Here is a 6,780-nt window from a genome sequence, read left to right on the forward strand (position 1 = left end):
CACGGTTCGTGGGTTCGAGCCCCGCGTCGGGCTCTGTGCTGACAGCTCAGAGCCTGGAGCCTGTTTCAGATTCTGTGTCTCCCTCTCTCTGACCCTCCCCTGCTCATGCTCTGTCTCTCTCTCAAAAATAAATAAACATTAAAAAAAAAAATTTATTAAAAAAAAAAGGAAACCCTTGGGCACCTGGGTGGTTCCGTCGGTTGAGCATCCGACTTCAGCTCAGGTCATGATCTCATGGTTCATGAGTTCAGGCCCCTCGTCGGGCTCTGTGCTGACAGCTCAGAGTCTGGAGCCTGCTTCAGATTCTGTCTCCCTTTCTCTGCCCCCCACCCCCACTTACACTCTGACTCTCTCTCAAAAATAAACATTTTTTTGAAAACTAAAAAAAGAAACCCTTAAATTCTAAGAGTAATAACATATTTTACTACTATCTAGATTAAATGGCAAAATATTTTAAAAACTGCATCTTATCTTTAAATATCTAAAACATTGGTGCATAACTGATATTACATTAAGTTTATATTTGGAGGGGGGAATTCTAAATTGCCCAGTAACTTCTAGTGGTTTTATTTTTAGCATAATATTGTTGTTTTGAAAAGTTAAACTCCAAAAAAAAACACAGTTGGGGCAAAACAAGCAAATTAGTGGAGAATATTAAAAGGCAGAAAGGGAGGCAAAATATAAATGAATTAGTTACAGCAATTACCAGGTCACCAAATCTGCATCCCATACAATGACCAAGAGAGAAGGGTCAAGAGAGAGAAACAGGGAAACTAAAAGCAGCAGCCCTCAGCGTTGCAGCGATGGCCGGATGAAATTACACACAGACATATACATCTACATGCTCTGTACACATCAATCCTGGAGCTAGTCTCCAGAGGTTAGAGCACAAGAGGAATCTTTGTGTGCTTTAGTTAACCAAACATCACGCAGAAAGGAGGTGGGGGAGTCCACATACAGATTTCCTTAAGGTAAGAGCATTTAGTCAGCAGATTGATGGCCTAGTATATTGGTTACATCCGTCAGGACAAGGGGACAACAGGAACTTGAAGCATAAGACAGCTCCAAAGGCACTGATTCCTCTCAAAACCATCACACAGGACAGGGGTCAAACATCAAGCCCTATGGAAAGCTTGGCAAGGTAAGAACATTTTTAGCAATAAACAAAATTTACTGGTGATATAGTAATATACTGCTAAGAAGGGATAGGGCGCCTGGGTGGCTCAGTCGGTTAAGCGTCTGACTTCAGCTCAAGTCATGAGCTCACACTCCGTGAGTTTGAGCCCCGCGTCGGGCTCTGTGCGGACAGCACGGAGCCTGGAGCCTGCTTCCGATTCTGTGTCTCCCTCTCTCTCTGCCCCTCCCCTGCTCATGCTCTGTCTCTCTCTGTCTCAAAAGTAAATAAAAACATTAAAAAAAAATTTTTTTAAAAAAGGGAAAACCACACCCTATAACTGAGAACAACTAACCTGACGGAGTTTCATCCTGATAGAGGAAGACAGGGGCCTTAGGTAATGCTGCCATACCAAAAGCATAGAATACTTAAGGCAAATGACACTGTGTGCAGGCAGGGGTGTGGGGGCAGGGGGTAGCTTGATGATGCCACAAACCTATAGGACTTAGGAGTCTAACATTCTTCTAGGCAAGGGGTCAGCAAACCATGGGCTATAGGTCAAATCTACCCGCTGTCTGTACACACCATGAGCCCAGAATGGCTTTTACGTTTTTAAATGATTGAAAAAATAAAAACATATTTCATGGCACATAAAAATTATATGAAATTCAAATGTCAGTGTCCATAAAGTTTTGGTGGAACACAGCCACGGCCATTTACTTATGTCTCTGGCTGCTTTCTAGATACACTGATAGAGTTGAGCAGGTATGACAGAGAGGATGGGGGTAGGAGAGGTGGCTGACAAACTGGAAAATGGCCTTTATAGAAAGTTTGCTGACCTCTGTTCTAGGCCATAAAACCATGTAGTTTTTTAATGGATCACAGCTCCAAACCTGTGCATGCTTGTTGGCTTGGCCCCTAAAATACCCAGGATTTAGACATAACCTGCCAGCCTAACAGAGAATGCAACCCCACTGTTAAGAAAAGCAGACAGGTCCTGTAGATGCTGGGGCACCTACAGAAAGATTTCTGGCCGTGGTAACCAGAAAGATTTGAAAGGCTTTAATGAGTTGGAATTAGGATGGTCCCTAAAGGTTTACATGGGAATATTTTGAAAAACCATATTAGCTTTTCCTTTGAAAGACAAGAATGAAATCAGCCTCAAGATGCCTAGTACCTTTAAGATTTATACGAGGGGCCTAGGGCTGAGCAAAGCCTTTTGCTTTTATTATCTCATTTAATGGTCACCTCCTCCTAACTCAAAGAGGCTGGATGGCTCAAGCTGAACACAGCCAGAAAGCTTAGGAAATGGGAGTCAAACCCCATCACAGCTTGTGTCCATACCACTACCCTCACTTGACAGCAGGAGGCATGAAGGCTCACCACAAATAAATGAAAGGAAAAGACCACAGAAACAGTGGAAGCAAGTATGCTCTTATAGCCATGAGCATTATAAGTATTTTCATCACATCTGTCTTCTAACTAGTAACACCTTCTCTTCTTTCAGTGTTTAGAGATAGGAAAACATAATTCAGTTCTTCCAGACTCCTTTCCCTGGTGAGAAACATCAATGCAGGTACCCAGTTGTGGAGCCATTTTAAAGACGTCAGAATCAGGCAGCCAAAGTTACAGGTGTAATTTCCACTCATGAAGTCCCTGGAACACCTGTGAGGGTCACCTGTGAGGGTCCGTGTCAGGAGCAGAGGAGCAAACATTTTCAGAGGCAATGGACTAGAAAGTACATGTCCAGTTTCTTAGTTTAGATTTTTCATTCAAATTACAAATGAAGAGAAAAAGTTAAGTGGAATCTTACACAAGGAGACAGCTATGATATTGGTGGGCTGGCACTGTTTCTTTCTGCCCAGCACCCATGTCCTCAATTTCACCAATCACCATCATCTTCCCTCAACCTTCCCCCGGACCTCTACAAGATAAGGACCACTTAACCCAAACTCGTTTTTGAAAACCTAATTTTTAAAAGATGTTTCAATTTGTTAATATTTTCATCACACTTTGAGAAATAATATAGATCATTACCACATACCATGTTTAGACGCATTCATTCATTCATTCATTCATTCAGGTGTTTATTAGTGTTACCTGCGCCTAGCTTCCAAGTCCTTCATACGGGCCAAGTGAGGGATTCAGAGTTTTTTACACAGGAAACTTCATGCCAGCCTCCCCATACCTCTACCGCATAGGCTTTACCCAGATGAGGAGCTGGACGGTCAGGTAGGTTTCTTAGCCACACTGAATGAAAGAACCCAGATCTGAACTTATATCTGCCTGACTGAGAAACTGTTTTTCCCATCACACTCTGCTCAGAATGCTTACCTCCCAGTCACGTTTCAGATTTGCTGGACAGCAATAAGAAAGTGGAGCTGGGCGAACCATTTGCTTCAAAGGCTGGTTGTCAAGATCAAATCTCTGCTTATTGACCATCAGTCTATCTGGTCTAAACTTTTAAATATAATTTTAAAACAGGGGCACTTAGGTGGCTCAGTCAGTGAAGTATCCTACTCTCGAATTCGGCTCAGGTCATGGTCTCACAGCTCATGGGTTCGAACCCCACGTCAAGCTCTGCCCTGACAATGCAGAGCCTGCATGGGATTCCTCTCTCTTGTCCCTCCCCTGCTTACACGTGCACATGCTCTCTCTCCCCCATTCTCTCTCTCTCAAAAATAAATAAATAAACTTAAAAAAATAAAAAGAGCCACAATGCACCCAGGAAGAGCATGTCAAGCCCTTTATGTGTGTGAATGGTTTATCAACTAACAGGCAATGCTTTCCTGTGGCAACAAAGTGGGAAGTGTTTTTGTACCTCTAAGACCACTTGACTAGACCCAAAACAACTTTAAACATCAAGTACTGTGCACAAAGACCTACATTTTCTTTTTTCCTTTCAAGGATTATTCTCCCATTTTATTGAATAAAAACATACAGCTCTAACATTTTGGGGCCCTGGACCTCTTTTATAACACAACCACAGACCTTCTCCCTAGAAAGGCACACATACACAAAAAGTTTTGGTCACAACTATAGGAAATTCAGGAATCTCTTGAAGTCAATTCATGGATCCCTAGAGGTCCAAAGACCTCATGACAACCTGTATTCTAAAAGCATACTGCAGGAGCACCTGGGTGGCTCAGTTGGGTAAGCGTCTGACCACAGCTCAGGTCATGATCTCACGGTTCGTGGGTTTGAGCCCTGTGTCGGGCTCTGTGCTGACAGCTCGGAGCCTGGAGCCTGGAGCCTGCTTTGGATTCTGTGTCCCCCTCTCTCTCTGCCCCTCCCCTGCTCACGCTCTGTCTGTCTCTCTCTTTCTCTCTCAAAAATAAATAAACTTAAAAAAATAAAAATAATAAAAAATAAAAGCATACTGCAGAAATGCCTACATCATTTCATAGGACCAGGGTAAAGACCTTATAGCCAGCTCTCCCATCATCCTTTATAATTTCAGAAGGCTAATAACAAATGAACACTCAAACAAACTTCCACAAGTAGACTCCCATATTCTCCAAGAAACCAGCAATCTAACGACTTGAATAAAATCACCAAATCTAAAGTCATATAAATTCAAAGTCCAAATCGGTTTTGTTAGAGCTTAGAATCTGTTACTTCTTTCTGTCCACAAAGATTTCCTTATAAAAGAAACATCAGTATGGCCTAGAGCTTAGTCCTTCCTACTTTAACACTCGTGAGCATATTAAGATATAATTATATGAGAAAAGACTACTTCTAAATTACTAAAACATGTCCTTTTACTACACATATGAATAAAGTCAATTAAGAGAATTCTCAAATGTTCATTTGAAAGATAAATTATGTGGCTGGCAAGCAGACTTTAAACATTTCATAAAGGCTCAAATTCTGACATGTTTCCAACCAGGTGGGTCAAGAGCTTTCAGAAATGTTTAGTTGTAGGTATACCTCAAACTTTAAAGTCTTTCAAATGTCTCTTGGTCTTACTGCTTTATAAAACTTCTAGCACTGTTCAACATATTTTTAGTTACAAAATGAACTTATAAAAGTGGCCAGAACTCCACCCGTGAATACCAGATAAAAGGTCTCATAAAAATTTAAGTTACAAGGGGCAGTGATACTCTCCTATCAACAGCACCAAAGATTATTTTAAATCACTTAAGATACTGTTTCAAAATCATTATTTGATAAGATGAAGTAACAAGCTGCTTACACAGAACATCATTTCACCCCCGACAATGATCTTTTAAACAGTAATGACCCTCACCAAAACGCAGTTGGGATGTATAATCAAGCAACACTTTCAATGTACAGTTTGTAGTCCTAAGATTTAAAGTAAGTCTTGCTTTGGTTAGAATATGTTCTCTCCTTCTAAAACCAAGAAAATGAACACAGCCTGAGGCCCGTGCACACTCAGCGGTTAAGTCAGTATTATTTTAAGGCCAGGGGAGGCTTTTCACCCTAGCGGAGGTCAAGTTATACCTCACAATCTTCAAAGTAATCTTTTTTTCCTTTGTGCCAAAAGTCGAAGGTGCTAATTCTTGAAAGCAAGGTTTTAGAGCATTATTAGAGTTTCGACTTCCTATATGTGAATAAAATTTTACATATACGGATCTCCAGCTAGGGATTAAACACACTTCACTGCCATACATTTGCATTTACAGCTCTCCCTCTTCGGAAGAACGGAGACAAAACAGGGAGAATGAACCCAAGTTTCGCAAAGAACCAAAAACAACCAAATCCAACCCACATAACTGCCTCAGCCCGGATGTGAAAGAGGCAGGGTACTTGGGGGGGGGGGGGGGGGGCTGGCAGGAAAACTGGAAAATAACTTCACGCTCAAGAAGATACCAAACCTGGGTTAAAACTCACACACGCTCCTTCTGCCAAAGTGAATCTCCCCCGCTGGAGATCAAATCAGCAGTACTGGTTCTGGTTTTCCTCCAGCCTCTCCCCACCTAAATGTTGCCATTTACGAGAAACTCATCGAAGTTGAATCAAAGTGACTTTTGGGAAGAGATGCCAATATGATCTACAGAGTGCTCCGGAAATGTGTAACTCTACACACGAGGCAACGTTACTCCTTGGGCACCAACACCCACCCCCCGCAACTTCACTTTCAACTTCCCCTTAAGATGCGGACAATCACAGAGACTTTTTTTTTTTTTTTTTTTTTTAAATCGGAGAGAGCATTAAATAAAGCACCGCATCCAGGTCACCGATGGGCTCCCGGCGCCCCGGGAGGTCCGCGGGCACCGCGCTCCCCAGCCGCTCAGCCAACTCCTCCCGGAGGTCTCCAAGTTTCTTTCCCCCCTCTGCGAGCACCCGCCTGAGCCCGGGAGGGAAGGGGGCGGCCCCAGGCGCCGGAACCGAGCGACCTGGAACCCTGGGCCTTTGCGGCTCGCCGGCCGCGCCCGGCGCAAGTGCCCGCGTTCGAGACCCCGGGCGCGTGTGGGCGCCAACTTCGCGGGGACCCTCGCGCCGTACCCCCGCGGCGCCCCTAGTCCTGCGCCTCCCGGGCCAGCCGGGTCCGGGCGTCCCCGCCACCCTCCCCGCCCCACGGCGGAACGAGCCCACCCCCAGCTGCGGCAGCCGGGATGCGGCGGCGGGGAGGGGGGGGGGCGGCGGTCCCCTTCCCCGGGAAGGCGCGGGGACCCGGAGCCGGGTGGCCCGCAGCCCCCGAA

General features: G+C 44.4%; 1 protein-coding gene across 4 annotated transcripts in view; it reads right to left on the reverse strand.

The window, feature by feature from the left end:
* Positions 1 to 6,780, reverse strand: part of LOC131509955 (atherin-like) — a 47,663-nt gene that overhangs the window by 40,493 nt on the left and 390 nt on the right. The window lies entirely within an intron of this gene.

This window comes from Neofelis nebulosa, chromosome 4, assembly GCF_028018385.1.
Source record: "Neofelis nebulosa isolate mNeoNeb1 chromosome 4, mNeoNeb1.pri, whole genome shotgun sequence".
NCBI classification, from domain to species: Eukaryota; Metazoa; Chordata; class Mammalia; order Carnivora; family Felidae; genus Neofelis; species Neofelis nebulosa.